A 15,862-nucleotide genomic window follows, 5' to 3' on the forward strand; every position below is an offset into this window, starting at 1 on the left:
AGCGTTTCCTCTTCCTCCTCGCGACGTCTCTTCCTTTTATAGTGATTTCTCGCCTGGCACTCGCCCGGGCCGCTGCTGCTGCTGCTGCCGCCGCGGCGGGGGCCGCCTGCAAACCTGTGGCGGTGACGTGAGACCCGCCAACCCGGAAACGGCGGCGGCGGCGGCGGCACCCGAAGCTCCGAGGCTCCTGCGCTCCAGCGCCCGCGCCCGCGCTCTCCTCGCCGCTCGCCTGGCAGCCAGGTACGTGCCGGGGCTCCGCCGGCGCTGCCGCCCGGGCCGCCCGCGCGCGCCCTTGGAGCCGACTGGCACCGGCCAGGGCGCGGGTGCGGGGTGCGGGGCGCGCGCGTGATGGGTGCGGGGAGAGGTGGGGGTGCGAGCCGGGCCCGCCAGCTGTCGCTGCGGTTGAAGAGGGGGCGCGGCAGGGGTGGGGGCCCGCGGGGGGGCTCCGGGAGATGCTCCGGAGCTGGGCTGGGCGGGAGAGCGCGCGAGGCGCACGCCGGGGGGCCGCCGCCGGGTCCACCCAGCTGCGGGGAGCGCGCAGCGGCGTCCTGCGCTGGGAGGGAGGGGGCTCCGCGTGGCTGTGCCCTCACCTCCCACCCTTCCTGCACACCAGGTGGGGCTGCAGGGTCTGACCCCGGGCGCAGGTCAGCCCCCCAGCAAACTTCCATTGGGAGCTTGGAAGGCCGGTCGCTTAGAATTGAGGAACTAGAGGGGGTGAACAAAATCTCCATTGGCCTCCACTTCCTCCTGAGGTGCACACTCGCCTAGGTTTAAGGAGCACTTCCTCTTTGCCCTTTATCTTTTCATCATCTTTATTTTTAAATGTAAGTTCAGTGTTAAAGGTGGATGCCCTTGTAGCCTGCAGGGCACACACACTGGGTCTGGAACCTGGCTGCCCTGTGTTGGGTGGTGGGAGGAAAGAGGAACCTAGCACTTAGCTTGCTAGAGCCTGGGGGGCGGTCTTTGATCCGCACCGGGTTGCAAGAAATGGAGCCAGTGGGGGGAGGGGTTGAATGGGAAGGTGGCCCCGCTGGAGGGGGGGGCACGTGTGAGGTGGACTTTGCACCTAGGCAGTTTAATTCCTGGCCCTGCCACTGACTAGCTTTGTGACCTTGGGCAAGTCCCTTACCCTCTCTGAGTTTTAGGTGCCATTCTGTAAAGTGGGCTGCTTTGAGTTGGCTTTAGAGAAAGTGAGTGTGGATTTCCTGGCCTGGAGGGGCACAGTAACGGAAAGTGTCATTGTTAGTCACCTTTAATTTCTGCCTTCCCGCCACCTAGAAGGGGCACCTGGGGCACCTGGGAGGCTCTCCATAGAGATTTGTGAAATGAATAAGTGCATGTGAATTTTGAGAGGTGAGAGGGTGTGGTTCCATGTGTTTTTTTTGGGTTTTTTTTCTACTTCCTTGCCCTGCCATCTCCATTCCACAGTCCCCAGAGAGCCATATTTTGCCACCTGGAATCTATGTAATCACCCCTCCCTGCCTACGGAGGATTACCTTGTGCAAATATTGACTCCTTGTGGAGAGGAGCTTAAAGTCCGACTCTGAGCTGCTCCCATTCTTGGAAGATCGCACCGGTGTAAATGACAAGGAAGCATGGTTTTGATAGCCACTGCCAGATGACTGGCCGCGGCAGGCAGCCAGGGCTGACAGCTGGGCCGCCTTCCCTGGCCCGGGCTTCCCGTAAGCGTGGAGGAAGCTGGGCCCAGGTGCGGCTTCTCCCTTGCTAAGGCATGCAGAAGTGGTCAGCCGCCCTGGGCTTTCTGCCTGGGGAGGCACCTTGTGATTTGCAGATTCACCATCCTGGCTGAGACGTTTCCATGGGGAGGGCTAGAGTACCAGAGCTGCGGGAGGCTGCGGGGCCCTCGCGCACAGGGCAGGGCCGCGTGGACGTGGCCCTCGCACGAAGGCCTGCATGCCTTTCTGCACTTCACTTTGGAGGATTTTCAAGTCAATTCACTTTCTCCGACAGCCAGCCGTCCTTTCTCGTTCCTTCTCAGCGCCTGATGGCCTCTCTGCACCCCTTTGGGATCCTTAGCTGTGCGTGTTCCCACCTCGGGAGGGCAGGAGATGAGCCCGAGTGGGACTCTCATGTTAAGAGGCATTGGGAGGCACCTCTCTGCCAGGCCAGCTGCAGTTTGAGCATGTGCAGATTTGTTGTTCAAATGTGAAGGGGCCACGGATACCTCAGGGTAGTGGCCTTACTCTCATTTGACCCAAGACCCTCAGCCAGTAAGTGGCAGATTTGGGACCCTCACCCAAGTCTCCTCCCCATACACGTTACTCCCCATCTGAGTGGCTTTTGTGTTTCCCTGGCACCTGGCAGGGTGTCTGGCATATCCTGGACACACAGTACATATGTTTTTTTTGACAGGATGAACAAAAGAGTGAGGGTTTCTCCCCTTGCTCTCTATGGAGGGACATTCTGTCTCCACCTCAAGGTCAGCGCACTGGCCTGTGGGTGACCTTGACTTTGTTCTCTGGCGGTTTCTCCCAAATGTCTCTCGATTACCCATGGTGCAATCCCAGGCTCTGCCAGCTTTTACCTCAGGATCCAGACACCAGGACAGGAGGGGCCGCTGAGGGACGCCGGAGCCAGGAGGTGGTGGCCTCACTTTCAGCACAACCACTGTCTCCTTGATTGAACAGACCAGCATCCTGTGGTTTCGCGGGGCGGGACTGGACCGTCTTCAGCAAAACCATCTTCCAGCCAGTGCTGTGGAGGCGGTGTTGTGTCGGTGAAAAGTCAGATTTCAAATGGTTACACTTCAGATTTAAAGGCCAGGAAGCCTTAGAGAGGTCATCACCCTCTCATAACCCTTTTTTCCTTACCTGTAAACGGGCAAGGTACTCCCACCCCACCCCAGCCGTCTCACAGGGTTCCTAGTGAGAGGACAGGAGCCACCTGTCACACCCTCTTTTCCCTCTATCGCTGTGTACATGTCACAGAGTTTCTTCATCGCTCAGAGCCTCAGTGTTCCCACCTGTACAATGGTACGATGTTCCATGAGGTTGTCATGCTCTTTAGGATAGAGTGAGTGAAGCCCTTAGCACAGGCCCCAATGAATGGTTACATCATCAATGACTTATTATCATCAACGGTCATGATTGCTGTTTCCTCAACCCGAGTACAAGCAGCTCAAAGGCCAGAACCATCTCTCTTTGTAAACTTGAATTGGATCTTCTTGAGAGAAGTAGATTCCGTGGGGGAGGAGGAAGGGCCCATTTTATTGTTTGTTTGTTTTTTTCCTTCCCTATTGGGGACATGTGATAAAGGCCTGACGAAGAAGGAATCTTTGTAATCCTGTTTTTCACCCATTTCTGAGGGTAAAGGGTCTTTTCCTCTCTCTTTCATAAAGTCAGCTCTTTCTGTGCCTACGACTCTCATTTCATCTCTTCTCATAACACCCACAGCGACTCCTCGTAGGTTCTCCTGGGGACAATTTCTGTCGCTTCAGTAGAACTTCGGCAGTTATGTCTGACAGTCGTAAAAGGAAGGGGTGACTGGCCTCAGGAGGTTGAAAGGAAGATAATTTTGTAGCCAAGAAGGCATGAGGTTAAGGGCAATTATATTTTCCTCTATCCTTTTCTACTTGTAGAGGCGGCGTGCCTACAGGTGTGCGGGCCAGGCTGCCTGGGTTCGCCTCCTGCTTCTGCCGCTGACTAGCTCTGTGACCTTGGGCAAGACACTCTCTCTCAGGGCCCCCTTCACCTGTCAGGCGAGGAGTAACAGTCTGCACCTGCAAGGGTGTCATGCAGCTCAACCCAGAGGTTGTATGGAGACCTGCCCAGCACAGCACATGGCACATAGTAGGTGCTCGCAGATGTCAATTACTTTTCTCCTCTCCCCTGGGCTCTTTCTGTCCCTACCTCAGTCCCATTGTCCTGTCCCTCCCTCCACAAACAGAGCTCTAGTTCCCACTGGGAGTGAATCCTTGGCTGGTAGTTTCTTCCTAGATTCAAGTTCAAGCCTCCATGCTTTCCCAGGCCCGCTGCTGGCTGGGGGGCGGGGCGGCAGGCGCGTCCGTGGACCGCGAAGCCCGTGGTCCCGGAGCCTGTCAAGAAGAGTGAACGGGGAGAGTCACTGAGTTTACCTTCTCTCCCATTGATTCTTTTACCCCCTCCTTTTCAAACACTTACCAGCTGCCATCTGCTCCAAGGGAAGGAGACATCACGTTCATAAATATATAAATAATCGAAGTCGGCAAGGAGATTTGTTTAATGAATAGCATTGCTGAGAGTGATTTTTATAAATATTTAAGATAATCTAAAACCATTAGAGGAATCGCAGGGTTTATTAAAAAGCCGAAAATGTGTTTTGGAAAGGTTCCTCTTCTCTCCCGGCTGCACGGACGTCAGGAGCCGGGGACGAGGGGCGAGCGGTGCTGAGCGCGGAGGCAGGCCTGGGAGGGCCGGCGGGCCGCCAGTCTGTGTGTCTCCACTGTCGGAGGTTGGCAGCGGTACAGTCACTCATGCTCCCGGTCTCAGGTTTTATGGGGGCTGGTGGGTGGGAGGGTGAGGGCAGCCAAATCCACAGAACCCAGGGTGGAAGCCAGTGTTGGTTGCAGACCAGCGTTTCTGAAAACTGTCTGGACTTCCTTGAGACTCCGAGGGCCAGTGGGTACTAGATGCCAGGAACCACCCGGGAAGGGGGGGCCGCACATCTCGGCTCCTGCTGGTGAGAGTCACGGCAGGCTTCTAGAAGGTTCACTGAGACGAGCGAATGGCCTTTGGTTAATTATGTGCTGTGTTTTCCCGAGTCCTGTGAAGACCCACAAGTGGGAGGTTTATTTTGGAGCTCGGAGAGGGGTGCGGGTAAGGACACATCAGAGCTAGGGCGATTTTGGAGAAGTGCTTCCCAAACTGAAGTGTACCCCAAATCTCTTAGGGCCCCCCCTGGCAGACTCTGAATAATTTCTGACAGTTTCCCATGTGGTTGAGTTTACGTTCTTCTCCATGCTCTGAGTAGGGAGGGCTGGGGGGTCCGCACTCCCCTCGTCCACTTGGGACGGGACTGACACTGAAGATACAAATCAGAATTGGGCAGCAGGGGTTCCTGGGGCAGCTGGTTGCTCCGTGGAGGAGCAGACATATCAAAAATACATGTGACAAAAAGATGGAGGCCTGGACAGCGGGCCGTGAGAGCACAGAGCGGCGAGAGCACAGAGGGGCGAGCACAGAGGGGCGTAGAGAAGAGAGAGCCTCCTGCATCTGCCATAGCTGCTGTCAGCCCTGCGGGATCCTCTGACGGCTCGAGGTGGGGAGGGGGCGGGGCGGGGCGGGGAGAAGAAAGGGAAGCGTGAGCCGGGCCTCGCACGTGACTGTGGTCTGGAAGGACTGAGTGGGAACCTCATGCACAATTTCAGATTTTAGATGTCCAGTACTTTCCATTTAACAGACAAGGGAACTGGGGAGCCAGAAGGGGAAGCATTTTGCCCAAGAGGCAGAGTTAGGACTGGAGTCTGTCTTCTGACTCCCAAGCCAAGCCCTTCACAGGGCGCCACAGGGTCTGCCCATGCGTGCCAGGGGGCCATCCCGCGTGTAAGGCTCTGAGGCCAAAGGGACGCTGGGGCAGGATGTCCTTGCCCAGCTCACAAAGGTACTTCTTCTGCTCCTGACCTTCCTTTGGCAGGGCTAAGCCCTGAAATACACAGGAGAAAAGAAAGCCCAGTACGGGACAAGAGAGGGCTTTGAAATCACACCCTGTGTCAGAGACTAATGGCCTCCTCTCCCCACCAGCTTCCGCAGATAAGGGGGGAGGAGGGGAGGAGTGCCCTTGTGCAGAGGAGTTAGGGATGGGAGGGGGTGTGGGCAGCCGGAGGAAGGAAACTCCATCCTTGGCTCATCTGCTGCAGGGAGTTTTCAGTCTCTGCCTGGCCACTTGGCACTCTTTGGAATTTAAACCCAATGCTCATTCAGCAAATACTGTTGCCCTGAGGAGCTGAAGGACCGTCCGTGGCCCTGCCCCTCCATAGCTGGGTGACCTCAGGGAGACCATGGCACCGTGATGAGCCAGAATGGTGACGGTAAAGCCGGCCTCTCCCGATTGTTTGGAGGACTAGGTGAGACAGTATATATAAAAGCCCCTAGCCTTGCCCCTGGCAGAAACTCTCTGAAAATATACCCTTTCTTCCAAGACTAGTCACAGGTGGGTGAGAGCCAAGTGTCTGGTGCTGACTTCCAGTAGAGCTATGGTGTGTGAACTTGATGGGAGGACAGATGTTAAAGCTAATTGCACATGCCTGTGGTGGCTTCCTGCAAACCTGAACCCTGGCTAGCCTCCTGGGGTTCTCCTTTGGAAGTGGGGTGGCGGAGAGAAGAACCATGGACCTTGGGGCCAGGTATGATTCCCTTCACCCCTGACTCCTCGTCATGGAGTTCCTTCTCAGCGCCTGATGGCCTCTCTGCACCCCTTTGGGATCCTCTGCACCCCTTTGGGATGCAAATTGCATCCCAGTGCCTCCTTTGTAGCTTGTGGCTCTTCACTCGGAAAATGTCTGAACAGGCCTGACTTAGGGCCTGGCGTTAAGAGTGCTCAGCACTTCGAGGCCCCGATCCACGCAGCCTCGGGGACCGGTTCCCAGGCGAGGAGCCTGAAGACTGTGAGGAGCCTGTGCCCTGCCCCCCCACCCCCGTTTGCTCAAAACCAGAGTTGAAGTACAATTCAGAAGACGATGTGGAAGTGAAACTTGGGCAATAACATCCTAAAATGTCTGCTCTGCTCCCCTGAACTCTGGCTCTGTGTACTGCTCTGGGTTCTGGGGCCACTGAGACAGGCTGGGGCGCACTCAGATCAAAGGGTCCTGCGAATGAAAGCAAGTGGTATCTCACAGTCACTTCTGAACGGGCCTTCACGGCTGGCGGGCATTCGGTTCCTTGTGGAGCAGTCAGCAGCAGTAACTGAGTGCGTACTATGCGCTCGGCCCTGTGATGGGTCCATGTAGGGGATAAATACTGAGTCCCACTGCTACCCAACACACAGGTCCCCAAGGGCCTGAGCAGCTTAGAGGAGGGAGGGTTTGGGATCTGTTTGCTTGAGTTTACCCAGCCCAGTGCTGCTGGGCTCTTTCTTGTCACTCAGGAAGTGGAAACGCTGTCTGACTAGGTTTGGGGACAATAGGGAGAATCACTGGACACCAGAGGGGACAGAACAGCTGGGTGATGAAGGTGGGGGCAGCAGCTGGGAGGGAAGCCGCATTTTGGACCCTTTGCAAAGGCATTTTCAGCCCAGACCAAAGCCTCCCTAATAACGCAGCTCCTGCAGACATCATGGTTCGGGCTTTGGTGACTCATGGTGTTTTTATTGTGCTCCTCTGTAATAATAACAACTTTCCCTTATTGAGCATGGACAGTGGGTACTTTGCAGATCTTATTTCTTACCTTCACAATATGTCTGTGAGGCAGGTGGCGTTATCCCCAACTTCCAGATGTGGAAGCTGAGAGACTTTGAGGCCACTAAAAAGTAGAGCTGGCTGTCACACGCACCACGCCAGCTCCATCCCGCACCCGCCTGCTGTTTCTGCCCTTTCTTTCCTGAACCTCACTCACAAAATCGCCAAAAAAAAAAAAAAAAAGTCTGTCTGCCAAAGAGCAGATGCCGGTACAGCTGGATGCTGCCAGCCGTGGGTGGTGGTTTTCTGGGCTGGCATCTCCGCGGGCATCACCGCCAGCCCCCTGCTGCGAACGTGTCAGCCAGGGAAGTTCAGATTTTATAAATGACTCTTGCAAGTAGATTACACGGGCTAATTGGAAGGGTGAGGTTTTCGGTAAACTCAGTGTGAAACTGACTCATGCTATTAATATACCTCCTCCATGCATTCGGTGTGGGGATGTGCGGCCCCCCGTGTGGTGCGGGGACGTGCGGCCCCCCGTGTGGTGCGGGGACGTGCGGGGACATGCGGCCCCCCGTGTGGTGCGGGGACGTGCGGGGACGTGCGGCCCCCCGTGTGGTGCGGGGACGTGCAGCCCCCCGTGTGATGCGGGGACGTGCGGCCCCCCCGTGTGATGCGGGGACGTGCGGCCCCCCGTGTGGTGCGGGGACGTGCGGCCCCCCGTGTGGTGCGGGGACGTGCGGCCCCCCGTGTGGTGTGGGGACGTGCGGGGACGTGCGGCCCCCCGTGTGGTGCGGGGACGTGCAGCCCCCCCGTGTGGTGCGGGGACGTGCGGCCCCCCATGTGGTGCGGGGACGTGCGGCCCCCTGTGTGATGTGGGGACGTGCAGCCCCCTGTGTGTTTCTCTGCACCCGTGCAAGCTAAAGGCGTGGGAGAGAGCGGGGTGCCATGGGCTCATGCTGTGGGAGGGGGAAGGAATGTGAAAGGAGAAACACCCCGTGTTTGGGTAAAGGTCCCTGTAGACTTGAGAAAATCCAGTAGATGCAGAATTGAGGCCTCGGCCATCTCGCAGCGTTCCTTCCACTCCCAATAGCCGACCTTGCCTGAGTAGTCTGTGCACCTGTCGCGCTCCCCCGGGATTCCTTTCACCTGACCATAGCTTGCTTGGCTGTGCTTAAGCTTTCTGGATGGGAGGGTCAAGAATTCACATTTTTAGCAAGTGCTCTCAAGTGACTGTGACCCAGTGGTCCCTGTGAGAGGGACCCAGTTAGAGGAACCGCCGAGTCCGGTCAGGGTGGGCCCGTGTATGATCTCTCTCTGACTCTGGGCCGTGGGTCTAAGATGGACGGGCCCTGGAGGGTCACTGAGTTCTGCCCTTCGCAGCCCTTTTTGTCCGTGGCCCACATGGGAAAGGGAACCTGTAAGGCGTGGGCTGGAGGATGCGTGGTTAAAGGGGAAGCAGCTCCTCACTGGAGGTGACTGACCCGGGGGCCGCCCGCCCCAAATGCTGAGGAAGTCAGTATCTCAACACAGTGCGACCACCTCTGGGAACCCCCCTTGGAAAGCTGATTCTCACCCAAGGTGGGAACCTGTTCAGACAGCCAGTGGAGGCCCCGAGAGGTGAGGGGAGTTGCCCAGAGTCACACAGGGGTTTGAAAAGTCATTTAGGCCTGACCAGGCGGTGGCGCAGTGGATAGAGTGTCGGACTGGGATGCGGAAGGACCCAGGTTCGAGACCCCGGGGTTGCCAGCTTGAGCGCGGGCTCATCTGGCTTGAGCGAAAGGCTCACTAGCATGGACCCAAGGTCACTGGCTCAAGCGGGGGGTTACTCAGTCTGCTGAAGGCCCACGGTCATGGCACATATGAGAAAGCAATCAATGAACAACTAAGGTGTCGCAACAAAAAACTGATGATTGATGCTTCTCATCTCTCTCCGTTCCTGTCTGTCCCTATCTATCCCTCTACCTGACTCTCTCTCTCTCTCTCCCCCTGTAAAAAAATTAAAAAAAAAAAAAAGTCATTTAGACTACTTGTTGAAAGAATGAGGGACCAGGCCAGGGAGGCCAAAGCCCCGCTAAGGGCCACTCAGCCAGCTCATGGTCCAACGAGGAGGGCCACTTCTGTGATCGGGCAGCCTGTCCTGGGAGGCGGATTATAAAGCCTGGGGTGCTGTCTTGCCTGGCGCTCCACAGCCTGGGAAGCCGGGTTTCCTGTTCTGATCCGAGACCGATTTTCCATCAGTACCGGATAGATGGTCACATCCCTGAAGATCCCAAAGCACTGAAGGAGGGTAATCCTTACTTGTCGCGGCCGTGAAGTCTGGAAGCCAGCACAGCCAACAGTGCTTCGGGAAGAGGACTCTTCAAGGTGTCCTGATTTGCCCTTGAAGGAGTTTTTGCATACGCATGGCTTTGTGTATTTGTAACAGCCCGGCCTAAGCAGCAGCGTAGGATATACAGCCAAGTCCAGTACCCCTCAAAGAAAACACATGCAAATAGATACAACAGGCAAAATACACTTTTACAGTAATTTAAGGTGTTTTTTTCTTTTAAAAAAAATAAAAACATTGAGCATTTGGCCCTTTGAGTATAGTTGAAAAACCAAATTCACTGAGTGGGCAATGTCATTCCACTGTGTGCTGTGACACACAGAGGACATCTTCAGAGTGTGCGGTCATCCTGTCCCAGTGGTGGGTGACATTTTATATGTGTGTATGTGCTTATTCCTGGGGTCTCCCCTGCTTGTCTGCTTGTGTGTGATTAACTTGGGAAGGGTTTTGGGGGGCCTAGCTGTCCAATCTGGGAGACCCAGTGGACAGCCTCTTTTGGCCTAACGAGGTCTGACTCACTTTTTTTTTTTTTTAATGCAGTCTCTTTGGTCACAGTAGCTTCTAGGTTTATTTAGGAGCTTTATGACTGTCCTTGATCGTGGGGTGGGATGCCCCTTCCTGGGGTTGATCTGGAAGGGGCTCCTGGGCCCCCCGGGGGGAACCCAGCCTTCGGAGATGACGCTGCCTGGAGTGGAACGGTCTCTTTCTTAAGCAGTGTTTCTCAAAGTTTCGGTGGTGAAAAGGAGGGGAAGTGTAGAAAGATGACATTTGCGTCCTCTGGCTTGACCCTTGCAGAAGTCAATGAGGAATGAACAGGCCTGACCTTTGGAGTGCCCCCGACCTCCTTTCCCCAGGAGCCCCCTCCCCCATGATCATAACCCGCAATGTGGTTGGAAAAGGCCTCTCTCCACATAAACCGATCCTTGTCTCAAGACCTTGGACACTTAAAACCAAAAGGAAACCTGATCTTTCGTTTCTGATCCTATCAAATAGCTGTTGGGGCAGGAGGTCGGGCGTATTTGCGTCCAGCACGGGGCTGACTCTTATGCATTACAGAGCTGCCACTCAGTGAGGGAGACTTCAAACTGCTGATGTGCGCAATCTGGAAGGTTCCATCAGAGCTCCTGCCAGAGAAAACCCAAGGGTGCCCCGTCCTCACCCCGTGGTGCCTATGAAAGGTGTCACCTTACAAAGGCACCCGCATCTTCTTGCCAGTGGCCGTGGGGTCTTCCAAAGACCTTCCTGGGCCACTGTGTCAAATTACATCTAGAGCCCTGAAGATGTTTGTAACTGTTGACCCAGCGAACCCATTCCTGGAAACATTCTAAGCAAACAATAGAAAATACAGATGAAATGTTGCACCAAGATCTTCAGCTTGCTTCTTTTAATAATAACTAAAGGCCCTGGCCAGTTGGCTCAGCGGTAGAGCGTCGGCCTGGTGTGCGGGGGACCCGGGTTCGATTCCCGGCCAGGGCACATAGGAGAAGCACCCATTTGCTTCTCCACCCCCACCCCCTCCTTCCTCTCTGTCTCTCTCTTCCCCTCCTGCAGCCGAGGCTCCATTGGAGCAAAGATGGCCCGGGCGCTGGGGATGGCTCCTTGGCCTCTGCCCTAGGCGCTAGAGTGGGGCAGCAGAGCGACGCCCCAGAGGGGCAGAGCCTCGCCCCCTGGTGGGCAGAGCCTCGCCCCTGGTGGGCGTGCCAGGTGGATCCCGGTCAGGCGCATGCGGGAGTCTGTCTGACTGTCTCTCCTTGTTTCCAGCTTCAGAAAAAGAAAAGAAAATAACTAAAGAAATTGGAAATAACCGAAGTGTCTGACCATAACCGAATTCTTGAATCAGTTACGCTGTGGTCACTCAGTGTGAGGGCCGAAGAGGCTGGGAGGCAACAGAAGAGCAGTCGTTTGTAGGAGGAAAGCTTGGGAGGGAATGTCTACCAAGACGGTGTCAGGAGTTGTGGATGGAGTCACGAGCCTGGATGACTTTCTTGTCCTTTCTTTGACACATTTTCTCTCATGGGGTTCTGTCCCTTTTCTCTTGTCCCCTCTTCTCTCCTCATCTCTCTTCTCTTCTCAGAAGCCTAGAACACTACTGCTTCCAGGGAAAGAAAGAAACCAAAGTTTAGATCATATCATAAATGGTATGCATCAAAACAGACCAAGCTTACTAAAACTTCAGCCCGGGCATTCTTGAGGTTAAGATGCCAAGAGGCCTGATCCAAGGCCACTAGAGTAAGAAAGCCAGCAATTCTTCAATATAATGGCTGTGACATGCTCTTACCTTCTAGGCCTAAGGGAAGAAATTATTGTCACCATTTGATTAACGAGGTAACCTGGGGTAGAGGGAGGTCACATGACTTTTCCAGAATCAAGCGCTCCTTTCTGGTTAGCAGCTGCTGGGGTGATGCTAGAGACCACAGCACCAGCCTCTCTCTTCAAGTCCCAGGGACGTCACTGTCACTGTCTGGGAAGGTAGGATGCGGGACAGCTGGTCGGTAACCATAGCAATGCGCTTTCTGTTTGGGTGGCGTTGTCTCGGCAGGTGTCCAAGCAGAGGTGGGCTTCCAGTTCAGCGGGGGAGCTGCTGTCCTGTGTGTTCCCAGTGGAAGACAGGTAACCTTATGTCCACAGCGCTTGGGTCTCCCCGCTTCTGCACATCCCGAGAGAGGGGTGCGCTTGGCCTCTGTAGAGGAGTGACACCCCTTTTCAGAGTCCTCTGCCTGTGCTCTGTGCAGGGACATGGGACAGAGAGAAATGGATGCAGGTGACTTCTGAGAAACCCATAAGGAACAGACAGGGGCCCCGGGGTGGGGGCTGAGCGCTAACCATTTCAGGGAGTTCCCGTTTCCAGACAGCCTCTGTGGTATTTAAAATGTCGTGTTCTCTGCAATCACACAGCTCACTCGTCCTCTTTGCTGGAGAGGTTCTGATTCAAAACTCGTCAGCCATATTTTAAGGGGGGCACCAAACCCCAGAAGGTGCCGAGTCCTAGGTGCCAGGTGCACCTCTGATTGATGAGTAGGGTATGAATTCATTTTCTGCTTTGGATGGAAAACCGAAATTGCCGTGTTTTAAACTATTTCAGATGCTAAGAATCATAACTTGTATATGTGTATATATGTTTCTATGATTAGATACGAAAGAGGAACACATCTTTTAGCATCTCAAATAGGCGTTTATTGAGTGTCCAGAAAACCCCCGTTTCTCCCATTCCCTCCCCCTCCCCCTCTCTTCTTCTGCTCTGCATCTGGGCTGGGTGCTCCCAGCACCTTCCAGAGGAAGTGACATGTAAATCAGACGGTCCTGCGGTCCTGGATGCTGGAGGGAGGGACGGGCTCCAGCTACTCTCTGAGCAGCGCCCGGGCTCACCCGGCTGAGTCATGCACAGTCCTCGCCCGCGCAGTTTCTTAAGGGCTGGAGGAAGAAAACGAAGGACCAGAACCCCATGAGAAAAATCTACGGGTGGGAAGGTTTCCCACGGCTTATACCATCTCATTTAATCCCCCGCATCTCCGCCTCGCGGGGAGGTTTAGTTCAGCTCAGCAAGTCCTTGCTGGCGGCCCGGCCCATTGGGTGTTCTGCATGGCTGGCACGAGGCTGCACCAGGGTTTTCATTACCGGCGGGCGTGGGTGTCATCTGCTCCCACGGGCCGCAGGGACCCACGAGCCTCACCCCTGCCCTGTGTACCCAGCTCTGCCATTTGCTTTGAGCAAGTCACTTCCTTTCTGTGAACCCCCTCCCCTTTGGCATGGAGCCGGATGAAGTTGGGTGTGTGTGAGCCCCTGCGTAAGGTGTCTGTCTCCTAGTGACCGTACCCTGAGGGCCCTGTCACCTTGTGCCCTCCCAGAGAGATGTGGCTGCTCTGTGGATAGCAGGGGTGTTTTTCCTACCTCCCCCCCCACCTCCTGCCCCCTCCCAGGAGCCTGGGACAACGCCTCTGTCTAGTGCAGAACGGAGCGCTCCCTCTAGGAACTGCCGTCTATGAATAGAGGCGCTGGAAGAAAGGGTTTGGCACGTTTGTGCCGAGCTGAGCATTGTCGGCGCTGAATTAAAGATGAGCCGCCTGGCTCCCTGTTTTACTTAGTGTTGACCAAGCACTGTCTTGAATATTAAAAGAAAAAAGAAAAGAAAAGAAAAAGGAAGAGAAAAAGTCATAAAGGGGCTTATATGATAGAAAATAGTCTGATAACAACACCTTATGTCTATAGAGTGCTTTGTGTTTGTGCCTTAGCCTAAACAGTCCATGAAACATCCCCCAGCCCAGGAGGTCTTTTTTGTTTTTGAGATTTTTAAAAATTGATATTTGCAAGAGAGGAAGGAGGAGAGAAAGAAAGAGAGAGAGGTACATACACCTGTTCCTCTATGCGCCCTGACCGGGGATCGAACCAGCAACCTCTGTGCTTCTGGATGATGGTCTAACCAATTGAGCTATCCAACCAGGGCCTTTTGTTTTTTATATTTTTATTTATTGATTTTAGAGAGAGAGGCAGGAGGGAGGGATGGAGGGAGGGAGGGAGAGAGAGAGAGAGAGGGAGAGAGAGAGAGAAACATTGATCTGTTTATATGCCCCGACCGGGGATCAAACCGCAACCTCTGCATATTAGGATGACACTCTAACCAACTAAGCCATGGATTGGTTGGGTCCATTTTTGGTTTTAGGATCCCAGGTCAGGCTCACGGTGGCCTTGCTGCAAGAGTGTGTAGAAGGAGCGGACAATTCTATCAGAAATCGAAACTCAGAGAGGTTGGGTGATTTGTCCAAGGCTGCACAGCTGGTCAGGGCTAGCGTTGGGACGTACCTTCTTAGCACCGGCTCTTTTCTAACTTCCACCTGGTGGGCAGATGCTCTTGAGGCTAGCGGAAAATTCCAGAGTCCAGAGACACAGGCTAATCTATGACAAGAACGCTGACCAAGGCTCATCCCTCCTTTAACGTGTTCTCTGAATTCGCCTGCTCTCTGGCCTCCCCCCCCCCCCCCCCCCCCCCCCCCCCGGTCATTGTGTGACACTCCCTGGGTTTCCCCAGGGCAGCTCCTGCGGTGGCAGCTGGGGCCGAAGGAAAGAAGACATTGGCCCCAGTGAACAGAGACTCTGTCCCTTTCCATGAGATGATCCCCGAGCTGTGTCTTCCCTGGACCAACCACACTGTCTGTCCCAGCCTCGCCATTTTCTTATCTGTAAAGATGCGTCTTCGTTCCCAGAACCCTCCAGAACCCCTGCCGTGTGCTGGGTGCATCCTGCACTGCTCTGTTCCTCAGAGGAAACGATGCCCTTCCCTCCAGCCAGCTCTGGGTGGGGTCTCCCTTGGGTCCTGTGCACCCTCACCCTCTGATTACTGGGAGCCTTCTGCACCCCTCCCCTCACTCCCTTTTTGGGTCCAGGGGGTGAAAACCCCGCCTTCATGTTTTCTTCTTTTTTCCCCTTCCCTTTCCTGCAAGCGTGCAGTAAGCATGAACTGTGTGCCAGGGTGCGGGCTGGGTCCCCAGGAGATTTGCAGGAAGCAGGCCCCGCTCACAGAAGGCCCCCATACTATGGAGGAGATGGCCATGAAAACAAAATCATTCTATTGACACACAAAGTGTTCAGGTTACAAAAGTTAAAATTTGCAAAACAATGCTATACATTGTTTATGGGGGTACAATCAGATGTAGTAAAAATATAAAGAACGGTGGAGATTAGTACAAATCCGGGATAGTGCACTCCTCTGGGGAGGTGGGGAGGGGGATGGAATTGAGCGGGGATACCCAGGGGACTTCATATTCATTCTAGTTTATTCCTCAGGCTGGGCGGTGAACGTAAGAGATGGTTTTAGTATTCTTTAGGTATATTTTGTACATCTTAAATCTCTCACTCGAACATTTAAAACACACTGTTGCGAGCAAGAGGTTATTTGGGCCCGACCTGTGGTGGCGCAAGGGATAAAGCATCAACCTGGAACGCTGAGGTGGCCAGTTCGAAATCCCAGGCTTACCTGGTCAAGGTACATATGGGAGTTGATGCTTCTTGCTCCTCCCCCCTTCCCTCCCCTGCCCCCCCCCGCCTCTCTAAAAAATAAAAATTATTTGGAGATGCTAACCCGAAGGGGCTCCAGCCAGATGTGGAAGCTCCCTCTCTGCAGTTAGCTGAGCACTGGGGGTGGCCAAGCTCATCCACTTAGGACATACTGAACTGAACTCTCTTTTTGAGAAGGTGACAGTGTCAATTGA

At 54.7% G+C, this 15,862-nt stretch overlaps 1 protein-coding gene across 8 annotated transcripts in view; it reads left to right on the forward strand.

Moving 5' to 3' along the window:
* The window catches only part of CYRIB (CYFIP related Rac1 interactor B), a 149,752-nt gene that overhangs the window by 149 nt on the left and 133,741 nt on the right, over positions 1-15,862 (forward strand). For 3 of the 8 annotated variants that reach the window (XM_066265651.1, XM_066265652.1, XM_066265657.1), the window contains exon 1: positions 20-240. The exons of 3 other annotated variants lie outside the window; for them this stretch is intronic. The gene's annotated coding sequence lies outside the window, so the exon portion shown is untranslated. Of the gene's footprint in view, positions 1-19; positions 241-15,862 lie in introns of those variants that run through there. 2 more of the 8 variants (XM_066265650.1, XM_066265661.1) reach the window with 2 other exon arrangements.

The sequence above is a fragment of the Saccopteryx bilineata genome, chromosome 3 (genome assembly GCF_036850765.1).
Source record: "Saccopteryx bilineata isolate mSacBil1 chromosome 3, mSacBil1_pri_phased_curated, whole genome shotgun sequence".
NCBI lineage: Eukaryota > Metazoa > Chordata > Mammalia > Chiroptera > Emballonuridae > Saccopteryx > Saccopteryx bilineata.